The sequence below is a fragment of the Dermacentor albipictus genome, chromosome 1, assembly GCF_038994185.2.
Source record: "Dermacentor albipictus isolate Rhodes 1998 colony chromosome 1, USDA_Dalb.pri_finalv2, whole genome shotgun sequence".
In the NCBI taxonomy this organism is placed as follows: domain Eukaryota; kingdom Metazoa; phylum Arthropoda; class Arachnida; order Ixodida; family Ixodidae; genus Dermacentor; species Dermacentor albipictus.
Window position 1 is genome coordinate 14,826,169 of NC_091821.1, and position 20,412 is coordinate 14,846,580.

Below are 20,412 nucleotides of genomic sequence, written 5' to 3' on the forward strand. Positions count from 1 at the left end.
GACAGCGTTCCCGTCGACCCGCCAAGGGGTGTAAGACAATGGGCTACAGGGCAGCGACTACGCGCCCCGCATTGGACGCGGTGAGCGTCGAGCAAAGCAGCGTTCGGCGCGGCAACGAAATGTGCGCCTGAGCAAGAGACGCACGCCTTAGAAACAGCTCGTTTCTAAGGCAACACCGCATTCACTAGAGGCGCTTTTGTACCGCTTTGAAGCATCGTACTCGTGGCTCAGTGGTAGCGTCTCCGTCCCACACTCCGGAGACCCTGGTTCGATTCCCACCCAGCCCGTCTTGCAAGAGTTGAGCCAAAGCCACTTCCGTTCCGTTCCGTTCCAAAAACTTTTATTTCCATCAGAGAAGGAGACCCCCTACTCCCTGCCCCTGGCGCGCAGGCCTAGGGACAGGAGTGGGAGTCTCCGCGACTAGATGCAGGCAAAGAGTTGTTGACTCTTCGCGGCCTCTGCCGCCAGATGGATGGCTCTCCTCTGCATGGCGGGGTCCGCGCTTTGCAGAAGGGTGTCCCAGGCTTCTCTACTATTTATTCCTTCCTTGACACCTGGGGAGTCTACGCATTGCCAGATTATATGGTCGAGGGTCCCCCTCTCCCCGCATCTCTTACATTTATCGTCTATATATCGTCGTCTTTCAGTACGTTCTCCTCTGTCGTGACGTCACGGTGTCACGTGGTTTCAAGGCGACACCGCCGCGCCTGAGGAGCTGGGTTGAGCTCTCGTAATATGCTTCGCATAAAATAACCATACAACAATAAAGTAAAATTAGTACAGAATACTTAAACAGGGGATTCAGTGTAACAAGTGAACACTATCTGTAGTACAGCGAACGATGAGACAGTGATGCTGCATCTTGCCACTCCAGAACGTGAGAAATGAATATGCAAGCCTCATATTAGAAACTTACGTAAACATGGAAATAAACTGGAATGCACTGGAAGCTGCATTTGTGTAACAAAGGAAGCAATGGTCATAATAAATAGTAAGTGTTTTATCTAAAAAGCCCTTTACAGGAGGCAAAGTTCTACCTCTCTGGCAAAAACAAAGTTGTAACGAATAATTTGCAAACCAGCAAATACATTAATTAGCACACTGACATGTCACACTTTGCGCACATCTTTAGCCTCCTAAAGTAAAAAAAAGCACTCTGAATGGGAAAAACGTTTAACACAATGTGTAGCCCAGAGCAAATTCTTTGCCAGTTCACTCACACTTTCACATCCAAAAACATTTGCTAATAAGTCCAGGCACAGTTCCACTGATGTTTACCAATTCACCCCCACTTTCACGTCCAAAAATATTTGGCACTGTAGGGGTTGGAGGACGGACTTCGGGATGGAAACCCAAACTTGGGAGTATTTATTTTACATTATATACAGAGAAGTGAGACGTCAAGTACCAGTCGTACTGTCATTACGGGCCGGCAGCAACTTGGACGCTGCGGCCCGCGGCAAGAAGTTCGAGAGAGGGGAATCAGGGAATGTCCTGGTCTCTCCGGAAGGCTTCTTATAAACCCTTCGAGCACTGTAAGTCACGTCATGTTGGACCAATGGGAGAGTCCGCTCCGATGACGCCACTTTCAGCCAATGGTAGGCGCCCGTGCGATGGTGTCATACCCGGCGACGAGAGTCGGCGCCTGGTCCTCCTCTCTTGATCACTTGATCCCGGTGCTGCGCTCTTGCCTCGCAGAATTGCACTCCACTTCTAAGGTGGAGAAGGAGGGGGGGCGCTCATGCTCCATCGCACAAGGGCCCACCTGCTCCCGGTGGTACGGCTCCGCCGCGGTGGCAAATGCCTATCTTCAAAGGCGAAGAGGGGTGATTGGGCTCTATTGTCCGACGCCCCCTTCTAATCCCGGCGGCGCACGACCTGGGGGCCGCAAACTTGTTTGCACTTGTCTGGTGCTCCTCTGGAATGTGCTTTCCTGCTTCTGCATTCCTCAATTAGCTGTGCTGCGTTTCGAAGTGGTTTGGGGAACTCGAAGTAATCGCAGGAAACAGCTCCATATCTAACAGCTCGTCCTCGCCCCGGTTGTTCTGAATGGCCGGTGAACTCAATTCGCTGGCCATGAGGAACGCTGAAAGAAGCTGCAGGGTACTGGGGTCGAGCCTCGTTTGACAACCCTCGAGATCCTGGGCCCTGGAGAACATACGTCAAACAAACCAAACAACACAGCGCTGCACCACGCGTAAGCGCAGGCTCTTCACCCCTGACTCGCCAGGCTATTACTGAGTCAAAATCAACCCTGATCTTTTAGTTCCCCAATTTTGACAAAACAGTTGTAACCACCCTTCCAAACAGCCACCCATTTCTCCTCGAATGCCGACAAGACCAGAGTACTATTGTTGTTGCAAAACAAAAGGGTCGTTGACGATGCAAACAACAAATTAAAACAGCCGAACATAACTTAAGTGGCCTAACTACACGAACAGCATGTTTCCAATCTATCGCAGTGGCGTGCTTATCGCACGTAATGGTGCCACTGAACAATCTGGTCAACCTCACAAGTACGTAATCACAAGCGCACTAGCCTTGTGGTCACTAAACAAAACGCGTACTTGCGTTGTAGGCAAACTTTTCATTTACACTTACTCACGTTTCTTCCCTGAAAGTCCTACAGGACACGTGACATAAACGGACAATTAAACTTGCGGGACTTACACACTCCGCAGAACCCTTCAAATAATGCGTCTTTTAATAACTCGTTCCACGCATACTTATCAGAGAAGTCAGAATACGGCTGCCCTCAACACACACGAGCAACCCAGTGATAAATCTGCTTCCTTCCGTCCACACAGGACATGCGCTAATGGAACTAAGAACGCTTCTCAGTGAAAATCATGCACTTACTAAAAACCTACGCGCTTAACCTTACAAAATTCAAAAACACTTAAAAAGAAAGTTAACTAAAACACACGCGCTTTACCATAGACCTTTCGACGATAACCTTGACCTTCAGGTTACTCACACACACACACACACAAAAAGCCTATCTACTTATTAATGAGCATCTCGCGAGACTACATGTTTACTTAAAACGCATCTTTCAAATCTCGAGCTTCTCGAACCAAAACATAAACAAAGCTCATACGTTTACATATTGAAAGAAATCCTAGTCTCATATCGCGAAAACTTTCCGATGCTCCAAACAAAAAACAAAACAATATGCTTTACTTCTACGGGAGCTCTCCTGGCATCCCGTTCCAAGCATTTTCAACTGACTCATACTTTGAGTCTAACCCGGGGTGGTCGCGTACCGAAAGCTACTCTGGCTAAGGAGGAACAACAAAAGCGCTGACTCACTATCAGCTCCTTCAAGACGTTACAGTCCCCTGCCAATTTGTGTCCTCGCGCCCCGCTTTCCTCACAAACTCGATTGACCGCGTCGCTACTCCCCACCTGGTCTCGTCCTGCCACCTTGCGTTTCTTCGAACTGCACGCTGAGCTATGAAAAGAACTACGGAACGACGAGGAGTTTAACTGCCTCGTGCCCTTTGTCCGCGTCCGTACAGAACATGCTTCGCGGTCCCCCTTTGACCTGTGGCTCGAACGTTTTCGATGCGTGAACATCGTCCGAGACGACCGCATTTTTTTTCTCCTCGCGCCCTGCCCATTTGGGGTTCTCGCCATCTTTGGCGGCGCGACATTAGTTACCGTCTTTCGGTCTTTACCGCGCTTCTTTTTACGGCGCTTTCTCCTTGCACTCGTTTTCATGTCGCCTTCTCGTGCCTCGTGCTCGCCGGTACACGTTTCGTCGGCCCGGATCGGTCTCTTATACCCGCACAGTCTGAGTGATTCTCACTTAAATCAACACTCTCTCTGCCTCGACTGGCGGACAGCCCAACCGACTCTGGAACAATGCAGCAGGCTTTACTCGAGTTAGACAACTCGCACTCTTGCGAACTGCCCTCTACTACATTGCCCAGCTCACGCTGTGCATCGGCACACAGCCAGTCGGTATCGATCGCTGTCTCACGCGCACAGTCCGAATGATTAACTGAATCATCCCTATCTAGGCTATCTAGACTGGCGGAGAGCCGCACCGATCCCTGAACAATGCAGTTGTTCTCTCGTGAGCTACGGAGCTCGCCATCCCGAGAACTACTCTCAACTGCATCGTCCAGTTCGCACTTCACTTCTGCACGCACATCTGGCTCAACATGGGTGCTCGCGTCTGTCGCGTCAACAGTACCCTTTTCTTCGCTAGCAACCTCGCTAACATTACCAGCGACGCACACACGCGGTAACTGTGCCAATTTGTTCGCAGCTGGCCTAGCTGTCTCCACAGTCATCTGTTGGCACAGCACCTCGTCGCTCTCACTGCGGCCTTTAACGGCCTCTGTTGCCACTAAGGTATCGTTAGCAGCTAGCCTTTTCCCTTCACTTATCAATCTGCAGCTAATCTCACAGGCACTACTCTTCTCGTCGGCTTTTGGCGAAAGTCCGCTAGACACTTTCTCATTCTTTCGCTCTGTACTACCTACAGAATTCTCAGACAGCCGTTGTCTCTGTGCCAATAACTGATCACAATACTGTATCTCTTTGATCAGTGCTGCCTTTTCTCTCTCATACTTCTGCTCACGCTCATGTTCCTGATACTCACGTTTGCGTTCATTCTCACGTTCGTGACGCTCACACCTAAGAGTAAGTTCTTGAAGCTCATGCTTCCGTTCATTCTCGCGTTCTTTACGCTTACTCTCACTCCTAAGTTCACGACGCTCCCGCAAACGTACACGACGCACACGCTCCCGTGGCTCCTGTATCACCTCCCAAGCAAGCTCAATGCTTTTGTAATCATTGCCACTATCTTGAATTGCCTGTATGATAGCTGGCGTTTTCATCCGTTCGTCCGCCTCAACTCCCAAATCGTCGCACACCAACAAGTCTAACCTCGTCAACCTTCTAAGATCCATGGCAGCTGCCCCGACAGGTGGTTAGAACTGTTTTCCTTATTAATTTGTGCAAACACGCAATGCAACAAACTCCCGATTCCCAGAACTATCAAAATGAACACACAACATATGAGTCTGGCGAATCATAAGGAAAAAAACCACGCGCTCACTTACGGTTGCACCACCCTGCCATCCGGTTCATTCGTCCGCTGTTCCCGGTTCCTCCGGACTCCCTGGGTCGAAGGCTCGCTCCTTCTTCGCTACTCCCAGTTTCTTCGGACCTCTTTCGACGAAGGCTCTCTCTTCTTCGCTCTTCCCGGTTCCTTAGGATCTCTCTCGACGAAGGTTGATCCGTAGCGCTGCCACCAGCTGTTGTATTCGGAGGCGATCCCACCGCTGCCAACCAGATGTAGGGGTTGGAGGACGGTCTTCGCGGATGAAAACCCAAAACTTGGGAGTATTTATTTTACATTATATACAGAGAAGTGAGACGTCAAGTACCAGTCGTACTGTCATTACGGGCCGGCAGCAACTCGGACGCTGCGGCCCGCGGCAAGAATTTCGAGAGAGGTGAATCAGGGAATCAGGGAATGTCCTGGTCTCTCCGGAAGGCTTCTTATAAACCCTTCGAGCACTGTAAGTCACGTCATGTTGGACCAATGGGAGAGTCCGCTCCGATGACGCCACTTTCAGCCAATGGTAGGCGCCCGTGCGATGGTGTCATACCCGGCGAAGAGAGTCGGCGCCTGGTCCTCCTCTCTTGATCACTTGATCCCGGTGCTGCGCTCTTGCCTCGCAGAATTGCAATCCACTTCTAAGGTGGAGAAGGAGGGGGGGCGCTCATGCTCCATCGCACAAGGACCCACCTGCTCCCGGTGGTACGGCTCCGCCGCGGTGGCAAATGCCTTCTTCAAAGGCGAAGAGGGGTGATTGGGCTCTATTGTCCGACGCCCCCTTCTAATCCCGGCGGCGCACGACCTGGGGGCCGCAAACTTGTTTGCACTTGTCTGGTGCTCCTCTGGAATGTGCTTTCCTGCTTCTGCATTCCTCAATTAGCTGTGCTGCGTTTCGAAGTGGTTTGGGGAACTCGAAGTAATCGCAGGAAACAGCTCCATATCTAACAGCACACAGTCCAGGCAGAGCTTCATAGATAAACAGCTTGAGAGCATCCTACCGATTATTGTGCAGTCCCGCTGCTGGATATTAGCCCCGAGAACGAACTACAGGGGCGCTGCGAGCGCCGCTCGCGTGACGTCAGGGCAAGGACTCGCGCCTGTCGTCTGCAACCGTTCGGGCGGTGTCCGGGCGCTTTCTGCGGTGTTTTCGTTTGCTCGCCCTCGTTCTCTCTGCTTGTATACTTATGGCGATCGTCTCAAATATATTTTTACGACGTCTTCATTTGCGAAAATTTATTCAAAGAGCCTATTTCTTAGACGACAATGCCGCTCTCGAAGGCAACGCTACAGTGCCAGCCGAAAGAGCGCAGACCAGCCCATTGCGGGTTTTTCAATCGACAATCGCAAAAATATAGAAAATAAGAATCCAGTTATGATACCATACCTGCTGTGGTGCAACAAGTATGTCACAGACACTGGCTATATATGACTTCTACAACAGTTACAATCCGCTAAAACTGGTTTGCTTACGACAAGTAGTTCATGGTGTAATATCGAATTTTTGCGTTTCTTCACAGAAACGCTCGGCAGTAACACGAGGACTTAACTAATACTGCAGTTAGGTTCTACAAGCACAACTTGCTTCTTTGAATGCTTTTTAAAATTAGGCGGTTCTTCGCGTGTTTATTTTTAGCGGCGGTAATTTGAAGTAAAGCTAATGAACACTCACGTCTATTTACAGAATAGAAAATGGAATGTACCAATTCCCTTTTCTGTGCTACACGTTCAACTCACTTGAGAATTTGCTGGTGCTTGTTGCTTGGGGAATATACATGACGAATTTGTTTGGCGAACTGACACAGGCTACTCGGCCTAAATTTTTTAGTGAAATATGCCTGTCGGACCGCGTGCTGCAGCCAGAAAGACGTCGAAGCGTCAATGATTAGTAGTATGGGATATATTGAAGATATAATTCCCCTGTAGAGGGCCAAAAATCAAGTGAATATATATGTAAATCTTGTGCTGTTTTCTTTATGAATGTTTGCGATTGGATTGGAGCAAACCTAATTTTACCTGCAGTTGGGCGAGGTTCCTTTTTATGAACCGACGAAGCGAATAGTTCTCCGTTTGCATAATTAAACAACGCTGGATCGAGAGATGGTGAGGCAGAAAGTGCTTGAATTTTCCTTTTCTAGGCAATCTAAGCTGCGCTGTAGTAGCTCGAGAATATTTTAGCCACTCCAATTGGAACTGGAAAAAATGCTTTATGGCTTCAATTCGAAATTGTAGTGAAGTGATGGGCTTCATGAACAAGGCGTGCCTCGCCATACTGACGGTCGGTTGCTACCGTTGCGTGCTACCATTGTGTGATGGGTGTTGCCATATTGTCGATAAAGGCTATTGAGGGCCACTATGAAACATTTCATCGCTTGCAATTGATTGGCTCTCGATCTTAACAACGAAACTTTTCTCTCAGGTGATTGCTACTATTGTATTTGTGAATTAACTATGTAAATACTCTACATGACGCGCCGTCGTGTTAGCAGCCATGAGCGACTCGTTTTTTGGAGGCCTGTTTCAGAGAGGGGTGAAATTAGCCGCAAACTTTTTCATAAAGAATGGGCGTCTAACTCTTTCTTTTACGCATTAATAAATGACCATATTTGGCTAGAACAACTCACCAGAGTAATAAGAATCATGATGTCAGCTTCGCTGGGATATGTCTTTCCAACCCGGATAACATGCTGACGCCAATTACCAAGATTTTTCTTTCATGTAAAATGCAATGTCTCTCATAGCTAAATTCTAAGGGAATGCTAAGTGGTTAGCCAAGCACCGTACACGACTTCGCGTATTGAATTTTCAAACACTGTTCTTACGCAAATTTTATGGACAGACACGGCGCGTATATGCATTGTAAAACCAGTAGCCCCGTTCAACGCTACATAGCTTCTGATATCCAAGCCTCAAATTTTATTGACTCACGTGCTTTAGGAGAAGGAACTGTGGTTCAGGCATGGCAGCAGAAAGAGGCCGACATACCCTTCAATAAGTGCGGCTCGAGCCACCCATACTCCAAGCATACACGAAAGGAACGAGCGCGCGCGGCCGCCGAGCGAGATGGAGCGCGCGGTGTCCTGGCCGTGACGTCACACGCGAGAGGGCGCCACTCCTAATTCTCGCCGCTAATAGAACTGCCGCACATGCTGGTAGTGGTTTCAATGTAGACACACTTGCTGCCCTGGACAGGTATGCTCAGATTTTGTCGAAGTAGACACATTGATGCACTACGCTGGTAATTGAAATGTTTTGAATGCACAAGTATTGGCTTCACCAGAAAGACTTGCCCACATACCACCACTGGCATATATATGCACTTGCTCTTCACTCAGCAGCATTGAACTTAAAGTGTTCCCTATGTGGGAGCCATGTGTAAAACCGGTGTCACACGACCACTCTCGGTCGCGATCAAGCCCGATCCGGATCGAAATTATCGATGCGACTGGCTCACTCTCGTAGCTTGCGCAGAGGAGCCAATCACGACCGAGAAATTCGATTTGTAACGGACTGGATAGCGGCTAAAAGAGCCCCGTGTGAAACCGGTATCAAATAATGCACAGACGTACGCTAGGAAAATGTGTTGCACAAGGACAAAGAACTGCGACATGCCCTGTTGTGCGAAGCGCGCGAGCAGAACACATGTATATATATATATATATATATATATATATATATATATATATATATATATAAACTGTGAGAGCGCTTCGCGAACTCCATGCGCACACATGGCACCCGCACGAACTCGGCAGGCCACCGTAAAGCGCGAAGGGCGCACAGCGTACATTCCGACACATGACCCAAACTGCAAACAATCGTACTACCTAAAGCATACAAGTTATTTTATACCAAGGGCATACTCGACTCACGTATGCAGTATCCACAAGCGAGTTATGCAGCGTACATGCTGTATCCATTCGCCAAATAGTAAAATTGATAACAAACACAAAGCTACAAGAGTCTTAATACATTACTACCATTTGAGGCGTCAAATAAAATCGAATTTGGCCATTTCATATATTGGACACAATATATGGACACATGTGGTACCCGGTAATACCATGAAATACCCATCACGTGGGTAAAGGGGGCGAAAACACAATCGAGAACCTGAAGCGCAAACGATAAAAGCACGGTATGGTGCATGGAAAATTCTGTCAGTGCGCTGTAGCGCGAGGGAAGAAAATAGGGCGAGCACTTGACCTCACCTTTTGGGATACCGCACTAGTACTGAATCATTAAAAAAAAGCCTGTTTGAACCAGTTCCCTTGTCTGCGACACTCTTGCTAAACGGGAGACTAAAATACCACGATGACAGCTATATTGCGGAGCTCGGCAAGGTGAGCACAGACAGAAATTTTGCCGCCTTTCTTCGCATTCTGCAAAACGCTTTCTGGTTAGGATCACGCGTAGCGGCCGATCCCGACGCTAGGGACACACAGGCACGATTTCGTCCCTCTAACTTTCGTCCTTATACTGCCCTGAACGCCTTAAATACAGCGTCAGTGAAAAGGCGCCTCACATAACATGACAATGAACTTGAAGAGCTGGTTAGTGCCCTCCACTCCGCGCCCTCCAATTGAAAACACTACTGATTTCCAAATTAAACTACACAAACAGATCGCACAACCCAAACTAATCACAGAACGTCGTTTTCTTGACGGCAAAACCCTGCAACACTTACATGACAAAGGGCAGCGGCAGCACATTCAGAACAGCCGCTATCATACCACAGCGCAATGCAAGTGCGATAACGCTATTATGCCCGGCTCAAACAGATCGCACAACCCAAACTAATCACAGAATGTCGTTTTCTTGACAGCAAAGCACTGCAACACTTACATGACAAAGAGCAGCGGCAGCACATTCAGAACAGTCGCAAACAGACCATAGTGCCATGCGAGTGCGATAACGTAACTATTCCCGGCTTCACGAATAACGTGGCCGCCTTGGTCACATAACAAGTGAAAAAACTACTGATTTCCAAATGAAAACCACACAAACATATCGCACAACCCAAACTGATCACAGAATATCGTTTTCTTGACATCCAAACACTGCAACACTTACATAACAAACGGCAGCGGCAGCACATTCAGAACAGCCGCAAACACACCACAGCGCAATGCGAGTGCGGTGACGCGGCGACGACGCGACTATGACCGGCTCGCCCGGCTGCCCGGCATCACAAATCACGTGGCCACCTTAGTCACATGATTTGACGACGGTATCGCCACCTTGCACAAGGTTGGATCGCGTTGATGGGTTGTTGAATATTGTAGAAGCCGCTAAAGAGGCTGACGCGCCGTGGCGTGGCGGTGGCGCCTTGAGTCGTTTTCAAAACGTATTCACCCCTCGTTTTTAAGCTATCTTGTTTGGAACGTCTTTGATGCGTCGATTTTGGTCAAAAATCTGTTTCAGACGTTGAATCCCTTAATACGACGTTTTCAAGACTTTGTGTGCTACCTGTGCACAGATTTCTAAGACACATGCTCCACAAAAACTCGGAAGTCCTTGTAGCCTCACTGTTCAGCGTTCGGAAAAGTGGGTCACCATTCTGTCCAGGCACTAACGAAGCAGAGTAGGTGCGCAGGCAGTTCTGCAAGTGTCTGATCTGTCACCACAGCTCGGAGCGCATAATCATCATTATCCTTCTTGAATGTCGGGCAGATGGGAAGCACGGCGCAAACAGGGCATGAACACCAGGTAGGACAAGACGGTGGTCCAGAGCAAACGTGAGCTCTCTTGAACGGCATGTGGTCACTGCTAAAAGGTTGACAAGGGTCGAGGAAGGGTTGGCACATAAAGGAGGAGGGGAGAAAGCGCTCAATGTACTAGAAAGTATATCGCTAAGTTTTTATTTTTGTTTTGACACCTCTGATGACCTTTGCCTAGAGCAAGGAAATATTTTTGAGTGGTCCTGCGCACTAGCAGTCCCCCACCCCCTCCCCCTGTGTACATAAAGCCCTGTTTTCCATGAATAAAATTCAGTTGAAGTCCGGCTTCGTGTTGTCTTTCTCTCCTCGTCCGTGTCCAAATGTGCGCTGGAACTATGTTTCATAATGCTATTTTCCATTCCTCAGGCAGGGAGCAATGTTGGAGCGATTTTTTGAAAAGAACTTTTAAATACCTCGATAATATATGCGCACAATGTTTTAATAAAGCATTCGGCAAACAGCCCGGCCCAGCAGCTTTCGAAGTGTTGAGACCCTGTAGTAAGGCCTCTATTCCATTACAATTGAATACAATATCTTCCATGCCAGGCCCTTCCCCTACTAAAGGCCGCTCCCCTCGGTCTATCCGTGTTTGTACCGGCGAAAACACTTATTTAAAATAGGAATTAAAGCACTCGGCCTTTTCGTTATCTATAAACGGTAGAATTTCCTACAACAAGGGCAGGTATTGACACTGTGTCCCTTTGGTTCCTTTTATCGTATTTCCGTATCTCCTTAGTATTTTGCTTAATTTTCCTTTGAAAAGAATCAAAGTAAAGCGATTTTGCGAGTGCTATCGCATTTTCCCCGTCATTTGTCATTTTCTTCAGTTTATCAAGATTTGCTGCTGTAGGAGTGCGCTTCAGCGTGCTGTAAAGCTTATTTTTCTTTTGAGTCAGGATGCGCAGTTGCTTTGTAAACCATGGTCTGCTCCTATTTTTCCTTTTGGTTAGCCACCAGGATGGGACGTGACGGTCGCGAAGTTCCTGAATTTTCTCTTTAAAAGTCGACCAAAGCTCCGCTACTGAACAACATTCAGCAAGTGTTTCAAAAACAACAAGGTACGCCTCAAGGGCGCGGTTAATTTCAGTAATATTAGCTTTTTCATAATTATAGACATGCCGATTGCTAATACAGTTAATTTTTACGTAATCTAAATTCATTTCACAAATAACCGCGTTATTGTCGCTAATTCCCGGTATAATTCGTGTGGACTGCACTAGATTTGGTTCATTTGTAAAAGATAGGTCTAGAGCATGGTTTCCTCTAGAGGGTTCGAATACTGTCTCAGTAAGTGCAAATAAATTGATAATATTTATCATTTCAACATTTATAGTCCACCCGTTATTCCAGAGAAAGAGGGCTGTTGGCTCCAATTTATATCAGGAAAGTTAAGATCACCAGCTATAGCAATGTAATCTGTTTTAACAATTTCAATCTTGCGGGGTAGTTCTTGAAATACATCTAGAGAATTAAGCTAGAGGGGGTCGGTAAAAAGAACACACAGTTAAAAATTTACCATTTCGATCTGAGTTGGCACCAGACCGCCTCGCAGGAATCTCTCTGGCTATCAATTTCGCACGACTCAATGCTTTCGTCCACTAGGATGAACACTCCCCCTCCATGATTATCCTATCTTTTCGGTAGCATGTGTAAAGTGTTCGAGGAACACTTCCCTGTTTGCAACATTTTCGTCTAGCCAGGACTCGGTACCTATAACTACTGATGGCCGTGTCGTACCTACAAGGCTATTAAAATCGTCAATTTTATTTTTAAAGCTCCCACAGTTTACAAGGAAAGGGATGATAGCAGATGTTACTTATATTTTTGGCTGGACAGAGATGGGCATGCTAACTGGAAAGTGGGCAGCGTATATTCTAAGAATGTTCATCGCATTAATATGTATATTTTGAACTATGGAGTAATAGCTGTAATTACATAGTGTGCAGCACTGCAGGATGTATGCAGCTCATTTAGCAGTACGCTGAGAAGAGAGCCACAACACAGCGCATTATTTTGTACGCAAGTTCTATCTATGCACATGCACAAACTGTGCCTGTAGTTATTGAGAGCAGCATTCCGGGCAAGTTGGTAATCAATTACTCAAATGATACTGCGCAACAAAAAACGACACGGACGTAATTGCGCTGGGTGTGTGGTCTTCTCTTACGTCCGTGTCGTTTTTTGTTGTGCAATATCATTTGAGTGTGCCTGTAGGCCACCTAGCTCAAAAATGTTTTCTCTTAAGCATGCTCTTAAGTATTTTAGTCAGGTGGCATCGGCACAGACCAAGGCTTGTGGGCATATTTTTCAAGTGCAAAAGCTCTTTCGTTTTCTTGTGCTGCCATTTCAATTTGTGTGCAAGGGCATCACACACCTTCGTTTTACTCGTTCCTTTTTTTTTTTTAATTTGTTATCCTTTCTTAGCCAGTTGATATGTCAGTCGCAGTGTATTCACAATGCTTGGGCGTGCGAGGTAAACCAACATTGTTGTTTGGAGGACGATTGTAAGTGTGTAGGAGGGTACAGAAACATGTTGCATAGCACGCTGTGACAAATGTGCAACACCATGCACGCCTCTTTCTTTACGTGACATTATGAGCCATAATTGAAAGCAAATTGGTATCTTTTCTTTTTCTGTCGGAAGATCTCAGAATAAGATAAGGCGGTAAGCTGTACGTAATGTGCGACAAGTTATGCAATTTTATCTCTCAGCTATTTGTGACGTTCTTTAAGCGCGGAGCAATGCTTGTAAACTTCAATGTTGGTATTTATTGGTTGAACCATGAAGACTACGCAGGTGATGAAAATAATTCACCGGTGTTCGTAGTAATTTTCATTATATGAACAATAAATATTTCACATATATACTTTTAATTGGAAGCTTCCACGCCAGGCAAATGTATTTCATTTCACACGCAATGGGACTGGTCTTAATTTAAAAAGAAAAAAAAAGAAATAAATACCCCTACCCTATTTACTCAAATATAGGTCGACCCCTATACAGGGTGTTTCACGTAACTTGAGCCAAACTTGAAAAATATGCAAATGCCACGTAGCTGGACTGAACCAAGGTAATGTCGTTTCCCGTCGCTTGGGGATACTAAAATTATTTTAATTAGACCTAATTAAGTAATTTGCCTTAATCAATTAAATTATCAATTATCACGATTAAATTAAAAGTATCAATGATAAAATTGTAGAGCAACATGAAAAACTCCTTATACAGCTTTCTTTTGCTCAATACGTGTTACACAAAACTGTTTCTTGGAGCGTGAAAGAAGCCCGCGAATACACGCCAAATTGCCGCGCGACTGGCCGCTTGAGGCACTTTGAACCATTTTTTTTTTACCTACACTTCGTAGAGGCTCGTGCAGAAGAGTGTAGTGTCGGGCAGAGGCTATGACGTCGTGTGCTGCACTTGGTTGGCTGGGCTGTAGCCAATCAGAGTAGACTGCGCGTCGTCTTCTGCATAAGCAGACAAAAAGCGTCTGACGCGCACTTACTGGCTGCCTTGCCTGAAACTAAAAGTCAATATATGAGTTATGTCTCAGCGACAAATTTAGACAAATGGCAGCTAAATACATCGTGAATGTGCAGTGCACGAAGGCTAATCTATGCATATCAATGCAGCACGGAGTATGAAAGGGCCATCACTCGACACAGAGCCGTCGGTGTAAAAGAGCAGCCGGTTCCCTGGGCGCTCGTAGAGAAGTGCAGCCGTCTCCTGAGGCATGGCGCATGCAGTTGTTCGGCGCTTTGACTTGACATCTGGCACAGTGGTGGTGACGTCGAGTAGCGCGGAGTCGTGCGGCGAGAGCGGCAGAGGGAGAAGTTGCGGCAGCGACGCGATGAGTACGCTGAACTCGCTGGCACGCTGGCCCATGCCCGAGCCCTCGAGGGCGTGGAGGCGGCACACGAGGTGCTGGCCCTGTGGCAAACGTTGGAGGCGCTCAAAGAGGTGCAGCGCTTGCTTTTTTTTTTTGCCGCCTTCTTCTTTCTTTTCTCTTCATCTTTTTCTTTCCACACCCCTTTCCCCGTGCAGTGCTGTTGAGGTGTCCTCCTGTGAGAGACAGTTACGGCACTGCACTTATCTCTTCCATTCTCTCTAAAGTCACTTCACACACACACACGAGTCTGAAAGGTGTTGAGACACCAAATTTTGAGGCATTAAAAAGCTTGTTGTAGGCTGCTTCTGTATGCAAGGACACCCACAACGAGGTAGTATATACGCTGCAAACATTTCAAAATATTTTTAATCAAACTCCAAAAAGTGGATAAAAGTTCCTATTCTCATGGTCGAGACCCATCGCTAGCGCGGTTGTTATGACGTGACAGCGGAGGAACGAAAATATTGACGTCATAGCACACTAGCACAAAAACGTGACGTACGTGTGATGAGTAGCGATAAAATGCCGATTACGGAGCCTGCTGAACCGAGCTAGGGTGCTGTAGGGGTTGAGGGACGGACGTCGGGATGAAAACCCAAACTTGGGAGGGTTTATTCTACATAATGTACAGGGAGGTGAGAGACAAGTACCAGTCGTACAGTCATTACGGGCCAGCAGCAACTCGGACGCTGCGGCCCGCGGCAAGAAGTTCGTGAGAGGTGAATCAGGGAATCACGGAAATGTCCTGGTCTCTCTGGAAGGCTTCTTATAAACCCTTCGAGCACTGTAAGTCACGTCATGTTTGACCAATAGGAGAGTCCGCTCAGATGACGCCATTTTCAGCCAATGGTAGGCGCCCGTGTCGCGGTGTCACACCTGGCGGCTCTCTGCGGTCTTGCCTCGCAGACTGGCAATGCACTTCTTCTAACGAGGAGAAGGGGAGGGCTGCTCATGCTCCATTGTCCGAGGCCCACCTGCTCCCGGTGCTACGGCCCCACAGCGGTAGCAAATGTCTTCTTCAAAGGCGAAGAGAGGTACGCTTGGGCCTTCCCGGCACGTCTGGCTGTCACGGCGCATTACCGCCGTCTTGGTTTGCACCTGTCTTGTGGCCTTCAACTTGTTTGCCTGGGCGCTCCTCTGGAATGTGCTTTTCCTGCTTCTGCATTCCTCAATTAGCTGTGCTGCGTTTCGAAGTGGTTTGGGGAACTCGAAGTAATCGCAGGAAACAGCTCCATATCTAACAGCTCGTCCTCGCCCCGGTTGTTCTGAATGGCCGGTGAACTCAATTCGCTGGCCATGAGGAACGCTGAAAGAAGCTGCAGGGTACTGGGGTCGAGCCTCGTTTGACAACCCTCGGGATCCTGGGCCCTGGAGAACATACGTCAAACAAACCAAACAACACAGCGCTGCACCACGCGTAAGCGCAGGCTCTTCACCCCTGACTCGCCAGGCTATTACTGAGTCAAAATCAACCCTGATCTTTTAATTCCCCAATTTTGACAAAACAGTTGTAACCACCCTTCCAAACAGCCATCCATTTCTCCTCGATTGCCGACAAGACCAAAGTACTATTGTTGTTGCAAAACAAAGTGTCGTTGACGTAGCAAACAACAAATGGAAACAGCCGAACATAACTTAAGTGGTAACTACACGAACAGCATGTTTCCAATCTATCGCAGTGGCGTACTTATCGCACGTATTGGTGCCACTGAACAATCTGGTCAACCTCACAAGTACGTAATCACAAGCGCACTAGCCTTGTGGTCACTAAACAGAACGCGTACTTGCGTTGTAGGCAAACTTTGCATTCACGCTTACTCACGTTTCTTCCCTGAAAGTCCTACAGGACACGTGACATAAACGAACAATGAAACTTACGGGACTTACACACTCCGCAGAACTCTTAAAATGATGCGTCTTCTACTAACTCTTTCCACGTACGTTCACTAAAGAAGTCAGAATACGGCTGCCCTCAACACACACGAGCAACCCAAACATAAAGTCTGCTTCCTTCCGTCCACACAGGACACGCGCTAATGGAACTAAGAACGCTTCTCCGTGCAAATCATTTACTCACTGAAAATCTACGCGCTTAACCTTAGAAAATTCAACACTTAAAAAGAAAGAAGGTTAAATAAAACACACGCGCGTTACGATAGGCCTCTCAACAATAACCTTGACCCTCAGGTTACTCACACACACAAAAAAAAAACCTATCTACTTATTAATGAGCATCTCGCGAGACTACATGTTTACTTAAAACGCATCTTTCAAATCTCGAGCTTCTCAAACGAAAACACAAACAAAGCTCATGCCTTTACATATTGAAAGAAAACCTAGTCTCAAATCGCGAAATTTTCCGATGCTCAAAAATAAAAACAACACACTTCATTTCTACGGAAGCGCTCTTGGCCTCCCTTTCCAAACGTTTTCGACTGACTCATACTTTGAGTCGAACCCGGGGTGGTCGCAGTTTCAAAGCTACTCTGGCTGCCGAGAGACAACAAAAGGGCTGACTCATTATCAGCTCCCCCAAGACGTTACGGTCTCTTGCCAATTTGCGTCCTCGCGCCCCGCTTTCAACACGAACTGGATTGACCGCGTCGCTACTCCCCACCTGGTCTCGTCCTGCCACCCTGCGTTTCTTCGAACTGCACGCTGAGCTATGAAAAGAACTACGGAACGACGAGGAGATTAACTGCCTCGTGCCCTTTGTCCGCGTCCGTACAGAACATGCTTCGCGGTCCCCCTTTGACCTGTGGCTCGAACGTTTTTGATGCGTCAACATCGTCCTTGACGACCGCACCTTTTTCCTCGCGCCCTGCCCTTTTGGGTTTCTCGCCATTTTTGGCGGCGCTACATTAATTACCGACTTTCGGTCTCTACCGCGCTTCTCTTTACGGCGCTTTCTCTTCGCACTCACTTTCATGTCGCCTTCTCGTGCCTCGTGCTGGCCGGTACACATTTCGTCGGCCCGGATCGGTCTCTTACCCGCACAGTCTGAGTGATTCTCACTTAAATCAACTCTCACTTTGCCTTGACTGGCGGACAGCTCAACCGACTCTGGAACAATGCAGCAGGCTTTACTCGAGTTAGACAACTCGCACTCTTGCGAACTGCCCTCTACTACATTGCCCAGCTCACGCTGTGCATCGGCACACAGCCCGTCGGTATCGATCGCTGTCTCACGCGCACAGTCCGAATGATTAACAACTGAATCATCCCTATCTAGGCCATCTAGACTGGCGGAGAGCCGCACCGATCCCTGAACAATGCAGTTGTATTCTCTTGAGCTACGCAGCTCGCAATCCTGAGAATTACCCTCAACTGCATCGCTCAGCTCGCACTTCACTCCTGCACGCAGATCTGGCTCTACATGGGTGCTCGCTTTTGTCGGGTCAGAAGTACCCTTTTCTTCGCTAGCAACCTCGCTAACATTACCAGCGACGCACACACGCGGTAACTGTGCCAATTTGTTCGCAGCTGGCCTAGCTGTCTCTACAGTCATCTGTTGGCACAGCACCTCGTCGCTCTCCTTGCGGCCTTTAACGGCCTCTGTTGCCACTAAGGCATCGTTAGCAGCTAGCCTTTTCCCTTCACTTATGAATCTGCAGCCAATCTCACAGGCACTAATCTTTTCGTCGGCTTCTGGCGAAAATTTACTAGATGCTTCCTCATTCTTTCGCTCTGTACTACCTACAGAATTCTCAGACAGCCGTTGTCTCTGTGCCAATAACTGATCGCAATACTGTATCTCTTTGATCAGTGCTGCCTTCTCTCTCTCATACTTTTGTTCACGTTCAAGCTTACGTTCCTGATACTCACGTTTGCGTTCATTCTCACGTTCGTGACGCTGACACCTAAGAGTAAGTTCTTGAAGCTCCTGCTTCCGTTCATTCTCGCGTTCTTCACGCTTAAGCTCACTCCTAAGTTCACGACGCTCCCGCAAACGTACACGACGCTCTCGCTCCCGTGGTTCCTGTATCACCTCCCAAGCAAGCTCAATGCTTTTGCCATCATTGCCACTATCTTGAATCGCCTTTATGATAGCTGGCGTTTCCATCCGTTCGTCCGCCTCAACTCCCAAATCGTCGCACACCAACAACAAGTCTAACCTCGTCAACCTTCTAAGATCCATGGCAGCTGCCCCGACAGGTGGTTAAAACTGTTTTCCTTAATTAATTTGTGCAAACACACAATGCATCAAACTCCCGATTCCCAGAACTATCAAAATGAACACACAACATTTGAGTCTGGCGAATCATAAGGAAAAAAACCACGCGCTCACTTACGGTTGCAGCACCCTGCCATCCGGTTCATTCGTCCGCTGTTCCCGGTTCCTCCGGACTCCCTGGGTCGAAGGCTCGCTCCTTCTTCGCTACTCCCAGTTTCTTCGGACCTCTTTCGACGAAGGCTCTCCGGTTCCTTAGGATCTCTCTCGACGAAGGTTGATCCGTAGCGCTGCCACCAGCTGATGCATTCGGAGGCGATCCTACCGCTGCCAACCAGATGTAGGGGTTGAGGGACGGACGTCGGGATGAAAACCCAAACTTGGGACATTTCCGTACGTACTTTCGAAACGAGAGAAGTTTTTTTTATTGACTAAATAATAATCTTGGGCAAACTGAAAGCACAGAGTGGTTTACAGACGCTATCTCTTTACCGAATACGCACAGTGAACGCCAGTGCGCGCTTCGCCGCGATGGAGTCTCCCAAACCGGCTTCTTGCATGAAAGGTAGGTAAGCGCTGAGAGCAAACTATGTGAAATATCCTCTTATAGTGTTTGTATAACTAAATGGAGCGTAATAGAATGAAGCCTCAATGCAGCGATCGCACAGATTCGCAGCGACCGACTGCTTGTCCGCGCACTGTTTCGCTTTCACCGCGCGCGCGTTTTCGCACCGTGCCATGAGCTTCAGGCCGCAGAATATGAGCATTTGACAGTATACAAGCAACCATTATTGCGTGGGCGCTATCAGAGCTGTTCAAAAATAATTTCATTGTAGAGACTTCGACGCCTACGGGGACTGTGATGTGCCGTGGCGACGATTCAATCTTTTTTTATGCGAAGCATATTACGAGAGCTCAACCCAGCTCCTCAGGCGCGGCGGTGTCGCCTTTAATACCACGTGACACCGTGACGTCACGACAGAGGAGAAGTGGCTTTTGCTCAACTCTTGCAAGATGGGCTGGGTGGGAATCGAACCAGGGTCTCCGGAGTGTGAGACGAAGACGCTACCACTGAGCCACGAGTACGATGCTTCAAAGCGGTACAAAAGCGCCTCTAGTGAATGCGGTGTTGCCTTAGAAACGAGCTGTTTCTAAGGCTCAGGCGTGCGTCGCTTGCTCAGGCGCACATTTGGTTGCCGCGCCGAACGCTGCGTTGCTCGACGCTCACCGCGTCCAATGCGGGGCGCGTATATAGTCGCTGCGCCGTAGCCCATTGTCTTACACCCCTTGGCGGGTCGACGGGAACGCTGTCGCGTTCCACTCTTGAAGGCGAAGCAGAGTAACGCATGAGTTGTTTCTTCGTCTAGCCGAACCAAATATAGCCAAGCAACAGCAGTTCACCAGGCTAAACAGTGGTTTAACAACTAAAATAAATGCTAGTATGCTTCGCATCCTGGGCTTAACCTTACCTAAGCCAAAGCCATTTTTCTTCTAAATTCTTGAACGTTTCAATATTATTTCTCGAGTTGCGTCGCACTGTATGTTTATCGGTGTCCTCAG